We start from the raw sequence: 13,983 nt of genomic DNA, 5'->3' as shown, positions 1-13,983 counted from the left end.
AAGCACTTAACATGGGGGCTTTACATACGGTTCAGACTTAATGCCACAACCAACTCCTGTTAATTTGAACACTTACTTCCTACTGGACAGTTGAGAGCATGGAATTGGTAGCCAGGCTGCATGAATATGAATCTCATCTGTACTCCTCCTGTGGTCTTGGACAAGCCCCTTGATGCCTTGGTTAAATTTTCGCCTCTGAAAAATGGGGTCTTGATTGTACCAGCTTCATAGTATGGATTAAATGAGCTAATGCATGTGCAGCTTCTAGAAGCATCCCAACATCCTAACCCTCACCACAACAATGCAAGGTAGATGGCACCCACCCCGTGTGACAGAAAGGAAACTGAGGGAAGAGGGGGACCCAGGATTTGAACTCAGATCCACCTCACTCTAATGCCTGGGCCCTCTCCCTTATAGCACACTGCTAAATAGTTCTTCTTTCCATCTGTAGCTTGTTTCGGAACTGCAGAATATCCCAGCTTCCCTGCTGCCTGATTTTCTGTATCATTTGGACTCCAAATTGCAGCTCAGAGCCGCTGCTTCCCTTTTTTATTGGAGTAGTCGATGATGAGATGTATCCCCTTGCTCTGGCAACTGGGGTTGAAAATATTTTTCTTGAGAACTGGGACTTAAATTTCTGCCTGTGTACCTGCTGTAAATTGATCTTCCCTCTCCTTTCATTTATCACTGTTTAGAATTGCTTCTTTTGGAAAGAGTCTCTGAGTTAAAAACTAATAATAATAAAATTGGAAATTCAATTGGCACTAGCCCAGGCTAAAGCTCCACCCACTGGCTACTTAAACTGCTGATTTGCAGGCCAGGAAGCCACGGACTTCTTGCAGGAAGCGATCTGGGAGAACCCTGGTGTGTTGTTAGAGAGGGCTTTGCTGTAATGCATTACAGGAAGCTCTGGGGGATGGAGTGGATAGGCTGAAGCAGCCTGTATCACTAAGCAGTTTAAAGCAGACCATTTCCAGCACAGTGGAAAGTAAAGGAAAAGGCTTATGCTGCAAAAGTGGGAGTTTAGGAATGCCAATATGCAAAGCTGCAGACTTTCAGGAGAGCTCTGGGGCCGGGTCTCTTTGTAGAGCGTTTCCAGCAAATGTTTGTTTAAACAGCAGCTAGGCTGGATCCTTGTGGATCTATTTACTGGTTGTTAGCTGCTTGAAGGAGAAGATGGGGAATAATAAGTTGAGAAGCTTCAAATGAAAAGTTAGAAATTTTGCCATCGAATGTGAAGAAATGGATATGAGGAAATTTCTAAAACTCCACAGTAAATTAATCACAAACATTTAAAAAATGGATCCTTTGAACCCGAGTTCTAGTTATAAGCAACGATCTCCAAAGTTCGGCAGGCACTCTTTCCTGTGCTTGGACGACTGTTGGCAGTCACATCTCTGCCCACCTGATCTTAGTCAGTCTTCTGTTTTGCTGCCAGGGCATCTGGAACATGTGACCTCCAAGCTCTCTGAGGCACACAGTCTCTTAATGGCCTCAACCCAGAAGTGACACGTGTTCCTCCCACCCTATTGGTCAGAACTAGTCACGTGGCCCCATCCTAACTGCAGAGGAATCTGGGAAATGTAGGGGAGGACATGGACCATTTGTTGAGGATTAAGTTTCTGCTGCATCCCAAGGCTAGCTCAAATTTTCTTCCTATGTGTTTTCAAATCACCCAATCTTAGTATTCTCTCTCTCTTTTTCTGGTAATTGCCTGTTTGTTAGCCCACCCAAATCCCAAACCTATAAACTCTGAGAGAAAGAACTGGAACTCATGCTCTAGTGCATCCCTTTTACCCAACCCAACACAGCCCATGGTGTGAGGATTCACTACCTAGTTATTGAATATATGAAGAAAGAGAAGGAATAAATGACCCAGGAATATAGCCTTTAAAAAATGGCGGCATAATTGTTTTTAGGTAAATCTTTTACCAGAAGGTTGAATGTTTTATCTGTGGATCAGATCACTTTTAATCTCTTGGATGTCCATCAGGTGCTTCGACATGAGAATCCTCAGGCAAGGGCATTGGAAATCTCCCCTCCCCCAAACTTGTACATGTGGTGTATTTAATACTAGGCTCTATTCAAAGCTTCATGACTTTATTCTAGCTTCCCTATGAATCATGGCTAGTTTTATGGTTTCCTATCATGCATACACAAGTTAAGGAGAAAAACATGACCCATGTTTTAAAAATATTATTATTTATGTAAAAAGTAATCTCAATACTGTGATTTGTAAGAAATACGTATTTGGTAATTCAGATGACCAAAATATATTTCTCACATATATTTGGTCTTCCAGAGTTCCTGGCTCACAGTTCCCAAAACCCTTGGAATTTCCCAAGTGTGGAGAGGGCTTAGGGTGTCTTTTGTTATGCTAACCTAAGGCTGGGGGCTGGTTGCCAAGGGAGCCAACCACAAGACTAGAGAGTTGGAACTTTCAGTCCCTACCTCCCGGGAGGGGAAGTGTGGTGTGAGGAGCTGGAGGTTCAATCAATCACCAAAGGCCAATGGTTTAGTCAATGTGTCTAGGTAATGAAGCCTTCATAAAACCCCAAAGGACAGGTCTGGAGAGCTTCCGGGTTAGTGAAAACGTGGAGGGGCTGGGAGAATGGTGCGCCTGGAGAAGGCATGGAAGCCTGTGTCCTTTCCCCATGCCTTGCCCTACACATCTCTTCCATGTGGCTGTTCCTGGGTTGTATCCTTTTATAACAAACTGGTAATCTTGTTGTGAGGGTGGGGGTCGGGGAGGGGGACCCCTTTTCCAGGGCTGGAGAGTGGGCTCTCGTCTAACACTCAGAAGTGAATTGTCGGGCTTCCCTGGTGGCGCAGTGGTTGAGAATCTGCCTGCCAATGCAGGGGACACGGGTTCGAGCCCTGGTCTGGGAGGATCCCACATGCCGCGGAGCAACTGGGCCCGTGAGCCACAACTACTGAGCCTGCGCGTCTGGAGCCTGTGCTCTGCAACAAGAGAGGCCGCGATAGTGAGAGGCCCACGCACAGCGATGAAGAGTGGCCCCCGCTTGCCGCAACTAGAGAAAGCCCTCGCACAGAAACGAAGACCCAACACAGCCAGCAATCAATCAATCAATTAAAAAAAAAGAAGTGAATTGTCCCAGGAGACACTTGTACTAACAAAGCATAAGACTTTATTGAAAAGGGCGGTGGAACGGAGAGCAGCAGCTCCAGGGAATCCAGGAGAACTGCTCTGCCTGGTGACTCGCGGTCTCAGGGTTTATGGTAACGGGGTTAGTTTCTGGCTTGTCTCTGGCCAATCATCTTGTTCGTACCCATATTTGGTCCGACTCAGGGCCCTTCCTGGTGGCGCGCGCATCTCTCCGTCAAGATGGATTCCAGCGCGAGGGTTTCTGGGAGGAATATTATGGGCTGGCGTCTCCTCCCTCCTTTGGCCCCTCCCGAACTCTTCCGGTTTGGCGCCAGCTGGTCAGCACCGCCTTCCTTACTGGAACCTACTGTTGAGAAACAACTCATGCAAGTGGTTATTATCGCGCCTGGCCGTGGTGGGCGGTTTCGGTCCAAAGTTCCCTAACAATCTAGTAAGTCAAATGTTTCTCTGAGTTCTGTGAGCCGCTGTAGCGAATTAATCGAACCCGAGGAGGGGGACGTGTAAACCTCTGATTTATAGTCAGTCGGTCAGAAGCACAAGTAACCTGGGTTTAGGATTGGCGTCTGAGGTGGTGGAATCTGATTCTGTCTCTGAGATAGTGTCAGAATTGAGTTGAATTGAGTTGAATTCGTGGACACTCTGCTGGTGTCTGAGAATTGCTTGTTGGTGTGGGGAAGCCTGCACACACACACACACACACACACACACCCGGACCCAAAATAGTAATACATACTTTAGGGCATGTATTACTTAGGGTGATGCTTGCTGCTCTAATAAAAGAAAACCATAAATATCGGTGACTTATTAAAAAATGTCTCGCTTACATGGCCGTCTAATGTGGGTGTTCTCAGGGGGCAGGTAGACTTTCACGTGGTGAACTGGGAAGCAGCCTCCTATCTTGTGTTCCTTCCTCCTCTAAGGCCTCTGCTCCTCCACTTCTACTTTGGTTTTCATTCCATTTCATTAGTGAGAACTAGTTATAGGGTCCAACCTAGACACAAGGCAGGCTGGGAAATACAGTCCATGGCTGGCCAGCTCCTCCCTAGCAATAGGTGTTCCAGGGACATTTGCGTGGCTGCCTCTTCAGCATCCATTTGTTACCACAACAGAAAATACTTTGACTCTCCTTGGTGGAATTCACCCTCTACAATTCTCAAGCCACGTGATTTAGATGAGGTCGTCTCCATTTCTTGCTCTGCTTGGTGTAAGCTAATTAGCAAGTCATATACCACTGGTCCCAGTAACTGGGTTAGAGGTGAGCACATCATATAATTCAGGCCAATGGGAAAAGTGGATCCTCAGACTTGGGCTAGCATAGTCAGTAGACCCTCCCTTTTATTTTGTGTGAGTTTGTGAAGTCTGGAACAGCTCCTGTCATTTTGCTATCATGAGAAAGCCAACTTAGTGCTGTGTGTGTGTGTGTGCGCGTGTGTGTATGTATGTGTAGAGCAGGGTGGGAAGGAAGGTCAAGACCACTGCCTGGAGCCAGAGGATGAAGCCAATGTGTAGAAAGCAGAGCCCCTGAAATAGATAGAAATCAGATTTTTGGTGATCTTATTGTTGGGACTGGATTATGCCTTGCCTGCAAGTCACTCTGTGTCTTGAACTTTCAGTTACATTAGTGAATTAATTCCCATTATTGTTAAGGCAGTTTGAGTTGGGTGCTTTATTGTGACTGAAAATGTACTAGCCAGTATGGATCATTCTGGTTATATAAAAATATCAAGTAAATTTGGCAAAGCATAAAGGTGACCATAGATAATCTTTCAAAGTTTCCAGAGAAGACATTATATAGTTTTTACATAGTTGAAATCATGTTGCATATGTAATTTAATCCTGCTTTTTTTCTCTTACCATGATTTGTAAGCATCTCTCCTTGTCATTAAATACTTACTGTAAACATTATTTTAAATGGGTTCAGTTTACATAATGCCAAAACATCTGGTCTTGTCCATCATTCCAGGCAAGAAGTTAGTCCAGTTGATTGCTTGATGTCATGTACAGAAAGCAGGTGACTGGTTAACTAGAGTTTTTTTTTCTTTAATGCTATTCTTGTCTGCTTACATTCTTTTTATGTATGTATGTATGGCTGTGTTGGGTCTTCGTTTCTGTGCGAGGGCTTTCTCCAGCTGTGGCAAGCGGGGGCCACTCTTCATCGCGGTGCGCGGGCCTCTCACCATCGCGGCCTCCCCTGCTGCGGAGCACAGGCTCCAGACGCGCAGGCTCAGTAATTGTGGCTCACGGGCCAAGTTGCTCCGCGGCATGTGGGATCTTCCCAGACCAGGGCTCGAACCCGCGTCCCCTGCATTGGCAGGCAGACTCTCAACCACTGCGCCACCAGGGAAGCCCAACTAGAGTTTTGATTATGGCTGAATTGGCTGGATGATGGTGTCATGTAGACTGATGTTATGACTGGGTACAGAGGTGGAAGAGAGCCAGTTACAGGGAAAAGCAATAAAACATATGTGAAATTAAAAAAAAAAGGGTTCATATTCTAGTTGGTTACCACTGCCTAACTGTTGGGCATTTAGGTTGCTTTGAATCTTTGCTTCCCTGATTATTTTCCTTAGGATACATTCTAGAGGTGGAGTTACTTGGCCAAAGGTAGAGCTGGAAAGAGCTTGATTACAACTGCCAAATTATTTTCTGGAAAAGTCAGGCCAATCACACTCCCACCAGCAATGGGCTAGCATCACGGCTCACACTGGCCTCGCTGCACACTGGTCAGCATACAAGCATCTCAAACATCTTTGTTAATGCAACAGGGCAAAAGTGGGCCTTGTTTCAATTTGCTTGATTGCCAATAACTTTGAAGTTTTCTTTTTTTTTCTTTTAACACATAACTCATGGCCTAGTGTTTAACATATGGCTGAGCCTCAGACACTTGACTTGCTTGCCCTCTGACTGTTGGCCTCTGACATTTGCCCTGCTTTAGCAGTCAGCTTCCGGATGTGGTTCTGAATAACACAGGCCAGGGTTTCTCAATCTCAGCACTAGTGACATTCTACTAGTGACACACATATATGTGTTTATATAGATAGCTAGATAGAGATCTCTATCTACATTGTATATAGTTTAAAATTTTCTGTATATTATGTTTTGACATCTTAAAAAACCTTTCTTTCTGACTAGGGAGAGACTGCCTTTCCTGGGCTAGCCAATTCTTAGAGATGGCAAAGGGCCCGGTGGAAGGCATGCCTATAGTATGCAAACTAACCAATCCAGAGCCACAGCCCTTCTCTCTGGCTCTCACACCTGGAGAGACACTATTTCTCTGCCTTTATCATGCCAGGACCAGCTACCAGGCCACTGGAGACCACCACAAAGCTAGCAGGAATGATTCAAAGCAGCTAATCCTAAGCTGTTTACCCTATCTTGCCTTGCTTTTCCCCAGAAACCCCAATAATGGCTGTGGCCTAAATGTTCTCCTCTCCTCTCTCCTGCCTTCTGCCTCCTGACCAATTCGATGTTTTCCCCTGTGACCCTGTGTTATGTACAATGAGCCCCTCTCTAGAACCTGTGTATACAGTCATCCCTTCGTATCCACAGAAGGTTGGTTCCAGGATCCCCCAAGGCTACCCGAATCCAAGGATGCTCTATATAAAATGGTCCTCCCTGTATGTGGGTTCTGCATCCACGGATTCAACCAAACACGGTCTGGTTCCATTGAGGTTGGTTGAATCTGCAGATTCTGAACTAGGGTTTCGGAAGTCGGACTGGATAATAAGCTTTGTTTTTCTACAAGCATCTCCTGTTTCTCCCACACCACCTCTAACCTCTTCCTGGCCATCCTATGAACACACAGTTTAAACAGTTCTAACAACCCGCTATCTATCTGTCCCACCGGTTCTGCTTCTCTGTTGAACCTTGCCTAATACAACAGGTTTGGATCTATTTCAAAGATCCAAAGAGGCCAAGAGGTGTTGCTGATGATCTGAATGAAGGGGGTGCGAGTACCTTTGGCCTGCACAATTATCCCCCATTCACACTCTTTAAACTTGAAAGAGCCAAGGTTTTGCCAGTGTCAGGCTCGGACGGTGCACCTTGCTCCCTTCTAAGTGGTTTCATCCTGTGCCTTTGACATTTTCCCCCAGAACAGAGTTCACCTCTTCAGACCCCATATACTGATTGTTCCTTACAGAGCTTCCCTGTTCCCTTGGCCATGCTTCCTTAGCAGCATTTTCAGGGCAAACCTGCTGGAACCCTCAGCAGAACTCTATGAAGTACAAGTGAGCATTTTCAGTGCCAATGACTGCAGCCCCCAAATATCTCTAAAGGACATTTTCCATTCCTTTCCCTTGTGTCCATCACCTTCCTCTAGTGCTTAAAGGGTTAGGGACCGTGGTGGGTGGGCTCTGAGCTGTATCTGGAAGGCCCGGATTGGGGGAGACACTGATGGTTCTAAACCAAAATTTCCGTATGGGTGGCAGAATTAGAGATGTTACCTGAAGCCTTTCAAAGGAGTGTGGCAGCCATGGCATTGATCCCAGGGGGGAGGATCATTCCTTCTTGTGGAGGATTCATGGGGAGATTGCTCAGCTAACTACAGATCTTCCCAGAAATTTCTAGATGTGATAGAAAATCTCTGCTCTGTGTAGGCAAAGAGGCATCTGGGGAATGGAAAATTGGGGCAAATGCCCCCACTGGGGCCCAGAAGGGGTCTGTAGTTTCAGATTCTTTTGAGCAGAGAGAGTGACTCTAGGCTGCAGACACAAAAAGTTTAAAAAAGGAAGCCAAGTTCATTTATAGTCAGCTCATGACCCTGTTCTCTTTTCCCACCATGAAGGCAAAGGGAGGCTCCTTTCACTGTGGCTCCTGCCCCTGTTCAAGGCTTTCCTTGAAAGTCAAAGACACCAGGAAAGAGCCCTCCTCCATTGTAAAGACCATATGCTCATTATAAAAATGAAATTCACACAGTACAGATATATATATATATATATATATATATATATATATATATATATATATCTCCAAGCTCCTACTACCCAGATAATAAGCAGTGCTAACATTTTGATAAATATTCTTCCGGGTATTTCTAAATACACATTCTCTCTCTCTCTCTGTCACACACACACACACACACACACACACACACACACACACACACTCATACACCCACACACACTTCTATGCAAATGAGATCACATCATGCTTTTTCTCTTATTCTGTAACCTGCTTTTTTACTCAGCATTATGCCATGGTCCTCTTTCTAGGTCAACAAATTTAGAAATATTCTCATCAATTTTAATAGCTGCTTAAAATTCCACTGGGTGGTTAAAATGGGCAATATTTAACTAGTTCCCTATTGGTGGACATTTAGGCTGATTTCGATGTTTATTGTAGAGAATTTTGCTATGAAAATCCCTGTGGTTATATCTCGATCCATACATATAATTTATTGCTCATTTAAACATCTCTCTTTTTTTAAAAGTACTGTACATAATAGTCTTTTCGGGGGTTGAGATGAGAAAATAATGTGGCATTTCCGGAGACTTCTGAATCCTCTAGGAGAGTTCTCAGCATGGAAATAAAACCCAGACTGGGCATTTGGTTCATTGCTCTCACCGGGTAGAAGAAAGTCTTTTGAAAGCTCCAGAAAGTTTCCTCTTTCCTAAGAAAAAGGTCTGGGAAGAGAGAACCTGATTTCTTCCTCTGGATGCTTCCTCTGTGTACCTAGAATTGCTGCTGTGGCCATTTGTGACCACCGGATGATGAAGCCAGTGCTGAAGAGGACAGAGAGAAGAGCTTGAAAGAACCTGGGTTCTTCAGACGTCACTGAGCGGCTGGATCAACCTGCCCTTTGCCTGATCTCTCTGGCAACTTTCTGTTATGTGAGATAATAAACTCTTACTGTTTGAGTTGGAGTTTCCATTACTTGCGGCTGGAGTCCCCTATCCAGTACATATTCACTGAATCAGAATCTCTGATGATGAGCCTGTTCCGGGTGATTCTGACGTACGCTCAAGTGTGGGAACCACTGGAATGGTGGAGGGGACACCGAGCTGGACGTCACAGGTCCAGGTTCTGGCCTTGGCTCTGCCACTAAATTGCTGAGCCACCTGGGGCAAGTCATATTTCCTTTCTGAACCCCAGCTTCCTCATGTGACAAAGAAGGAATACACCCTAGAGATTCTATCTTTGTGTTCTCCTATTTTGCTATAATGTGGTTCTAGGCAAGTAGTGTGGGGACCTTTGGCAGGAGACAACACCAAGGAAAATATTTCACTAATATTGACATCAGTACAGTAGAGCAGGAAGGAATATTATTGCTATTTATTGCTTTTCAGCTTTCTAGAAGTATAGCATAATTAACTCAGGAATTCAAAGGTTCTATTGTTTAGAAAAATGACTTGGTGGCCATTTTGGTTCCAATATGGGGCATGCCCCACCCCCTCCCCCTGCCCCAAACCCAGCAAAGCCTGGATGAATGATAGTGAAACAAGAGAGCCTGGACTTCTCAGTGCTGCGTATTAGAAGTGTGACTGCAACAGAATCTTGCATTTCCAGCAGTCCATAGAAGAAGAGAGCAGAAGGGAGATGCGGGGAGGGTCTAAGGAAGGAGACGCCTGACAAAATGGACAGTGGTGTCAGGGCCTCCAGAGGACGTGGCCAGAGAGAAGTTTCCTGGGATGAGGAATGGTCCATTAATGCTAGGACAGGGATGTCTGATGTCCAAGCCTGACTTGTCACCTGGCCATTTTGTGCTGTAATTCCTCTCCCTCACCCCAAACCTTCACTGAAAGTCTGCAACACACTTCCTGTTCTTGTGTTTGGGTGCTTTGGGGGAATGATGAAAGCATTGAGGACAAGTTCAGTGTGATCTGAGGATGTGTAGAAACAGCATGGACATCCCAGGAGGAGATTTTCAGAATCTGTCACCTCTGCAGAAGCAGAGAAACTCACAAGATGTGACCACGTGAACTTAGTCCCTGCTCCAGACAATCCTCAGAACCACCGGGAGGTGGTCATCAAGTTCAACACAAAAAGTGGGATAGGGATTTGAGCCATTCTCTAAGAATATTGTAGAGAAGGGTGAGCCAGGATGCTGGAGGGCTGGAGGAACACCCAGGGGGCTGGTGTAACAATGTGAAACTCTTTCAGAGTGTCATATAGGCCCATTAGCCCACGTCATCCTTTACCCTGTGAGATAGATTATTAGACCCAATTTCAGATGTGAAATCTAAGGCTCAGAGAGGTTTCCCCACCTTCCTGATTGTCTTCATCATTTCCCAACTGGGACTCTCACTTCTGCGCCAACATTTTGCAGCTTGGTTCCCCAGTGCTCCATCAGGGAGAGGGGTGATGAGATTTGATTAAGGATATGAAAAAGAGTAATTGCGGCAAACGTGGAGGCTGCTAATTTAATTGATCGCCTTTTGAAGACATCTGATCAGACCCTTGTCACCCCCCAATTTTTCCCACTCCTGATGGCTGATGTTTTTAGGTGAAGGAGGAACTCAGATGAAGGTGGAATTTTATGATGTCAGCAACTGCTTCCGAAGGGTGGAAATCTGCTTTCCTGGGCAGTGTGCATTACCTTTAGCAGGTTGGTCTTTGGGAAACAGACCCAAAGAAACCCTCCTGTGAGACTGGAAGCAGCTTTCTCAGCCCTCCCCTGGGATCTATAAATGACCTGGTGCAGCAGTAATGAAGGCACAGTTGCTAAGACTCAACCAGCTGGAGCTTGCAGGCTGCACTGACATGATGGGGGCAGCCATACACCAAGACCACAGCTGGCTGCAGATCAGATGGCCAAACAATTGTGTGAATGAAGCCACCATCTCCTACAGTCTTATTCAACTGCTCACTCAACTTGATTCTGCCTTAGCGATAACTTTCACATTAGCATCCCCTCTGACAGCTTTTCTCCCTGCCACTGGCTTATTAGTTCACACTTTATCATCTCTCATAGAGATTATTGCCATATTCTTTAACTGGTCTCCCAGCCTCATCTTTCTAAATGCTCTGCACTCCGTACCCAGCTATCAGAATTTTTTTTTTTTGAATTGAAGTATAGTTGATTTACAATGTTGTGTTAGTTTCAGGTGTATAGCAAAGTGATTCAGTTTGTTATACATCTGAAATACTGTTATACATCTGAAATACTGTTATACATCTGAAATTGTTATACATCTGAAATTTCAGGGAAAAAATCTGAAAAGGAATATATATATATTATAGGTTAATACAAGGTACTGAATAGAGTTCCCTGTGCTGTACGGTAGGTCCTTGTTTTTTATCTATTTTATATGTAGTCGTGTGTGTCTGTTAATCCCAAACTCCTAATTTATCCCTCCCCCACTCCAAGAATACTTTAGTTGTCTCTTTTAGGGCCTCCCTCAGCTCTAGGGTCATAATGAATACCCTTTGGCTTTTACTAAATCTCTCTGTCTCTCCTTTTGTCTCCTTGTTCCTATCACTCACTTTTCTATTACAAACACCTTCATGATATAAGAGCTTTTTAAGACCAGACACCACTTGTAGATTCTAGGGGCAATGAGATAAGTAATAATGGATAGTAACACCCTGGCAAATTTATTTTTTTTTACAGCTTAGTATTAACTTATATTAATATGGACTCAGGCACTAATTTCCATTTGAGGTTTTTTTTTTTTAACACTTTTTATTTTTATTTATTTTTTTTTAAATATCATTTTATTTTACTTTATGGCCGCACCATGCGGCATGTGGGATCTTAGTCCCCCGACTAGGGATTGAAGCTGTGCCCCCTGCAGTGGAAGCTCGGAGTCTTAACCACTGGACGGCCAGGGAAGTCCATGAGGTTTATTTTTGAGCATGTTCTCTGTGTTGGGCACCAGGACAATTTCTGTAGAATGATGATTTAGGCAGCTCTTGCTCAAAGGGGCTTGTAGTGTTTGATGATAACTTTTTTGTGGGACTTAATACTGTTCTCTAAATTGATAACTACACATCCTGGATTTTCTAGTCCTTGAAAATGTCCAACTAGGGTACCTGAAACCACCTTATTTTGGTTATTTTTTGCTTGTAATACTCAAGTTCCTTCTCTACAGCTGCTATAATTAAGCAAGAAAGACATTTGAGAAACGCTTTCTGATGAAGGGCAAAGGAAATTGATTTTTCAGTGTGGTCAGCTAGTCTTATATGTCATTTGTAACAGTTCTCTTTGATTTTGTTTTAGAGCAACAAGATAAACTTGATTTTTAGTTTTAATAAGGCAAACTTTAAATCATGTTTTATTAAGGTTTAGGGTGGCATGGTATTAAGAGTAATAGAAAATGAGGGTCAGGATTCTGGTTCTGATTTTGCTATGTTTTATGACCTTGGGCCATGTGTCCAATCTGAAAGGATTCAAGGTTCTGACCTGTAAAATAGGAGAATGGTCCTAGAATGAGGGTCATCCAATAGATTTCACCTCAAATCCACTATTGATGGCTGCCTGAAGTTCTGGGTTGAGAAAAACAGAGGCTGAACACTGTGATCAGTTAGTCATGTCTGTCATGGCTGCAGGATGGGGAGAAGTGGCACAAGTGCTATGCATTTTCCATCCTTTCTATATGACCTTTAAGTTGCTCTTTTAGCATGTAAAAGTCCTGCTTCTATTCCTACAAAATAATGAACACTCAGGTGCCCTGTTAAACTATCTCCAATGTGTTGTTTACTAATTTAAACCTAAAACAAACTCCGATCCTGATTCAGCCATCACAACTTGGAGCAGTGAACTGTAGATGAGCTTTGACATTTGGGGTTCATTGTCTGCCTTTTTGAGCTATCAAGACATCTTTTGACATTTGAGAAGCTGGCCTCATCTCTTTTTCCTTACTTTTAGTTACAGTTGTCCCTCAGTATCTGTGAGGGGATTGGTTTCAGGACCCCCATCAGATATCAAGATCCATGTGTGCTCAAGTTCCTTATGTAAAACATTGAAGTACAGTGTACCCTTTATATCTGCAGGTTCTGCATCGGTGGATAAGGAAGGCCGACTGTATTTAGAAGTAATCATTCTTTTTTAAAAAATTTATTTTTAAATTTTTTATTTTTTCATATCAATTATGGTTTATCACAGGATATTGAATATAGTTCCCTGTGCTATACAGTAGGACTTTGTTGTTTATCCATTCTATATATAATAGTTTGCATCTGCTAATCGCAAACTCCCAATCCAACCCTCCTCTGCCCCCGTCCCCTCTGGCAATCACAAATCTGTTCTCTATGTCTGTGAGTCTATTTCTGTTTCGTAGGTAAGGTCATTTGTGTCATATTTTATATATTTATTTATTTATTTATTTATTTATGGCTGTGTTGGGTCTTCATTGCTGCGTGCAGGCTTTCTCTAGTTGCGGCGAGCAGGGGCTACTCTTCGTTGCAGTGTGCAGGCTTCTTATTGCAGTGGCTTCTCTTGCTGCGGTACATGGGCTCCAGGTGCATGGGCTTCAGTAGTTGTGGCTCGCGGGCACTAGAGTGCAGGCTCAGTAGTTGTGGCGCATGGGCTCAGTTGCTCCGCAGCATGTGGGATCTTCCTGGAAGAGGGCTCGAACCTGTGTCCCCTGCATTGGCAGGCGGATTCTTAACCACTGCACCGCCAGGGAAGTCCTGTGTCATATTTTAGATTCCACATATAAGTGATATCATGTGATATTTGTCTTTCTCTTTCTGACTTCACTTAGTATGATCATCTCTAGGTCCATCCATGTAGCTGCAAATGGCATTATTTCATTCTTTTTTATGGCTGAGTAGTATTCCATTGTATATATGTACCACATCTTCCTTATGCATTCATCTGTTGATGGACATTTAGGTTGTTTCCATGTGTTGGCTATCATAAATAGTGCTGCCATGAACTTAGGGGTGCATGTATCTTTTCGAGTTATAGTTTT

Source organism: Eubalaena glacialis, chromosome 13 (assembly GCF_028564815.1).
Source record: "Eubalaena glacialis isolate mEubGla1 chromosome 13, mEubGla1.1.hap2.+ XY, whole genome shotgun sequence".
In the NCBI taxonomy this organism is placed as follows: Eukaryota; Metazoa; Chordata; class Mammalia; order Artiodactyla; family Balaenidae; genus Eubalaena; species Eubalaena glacialis.
This window is presented reverse-complemented; position numbering follows the sequence as displayed.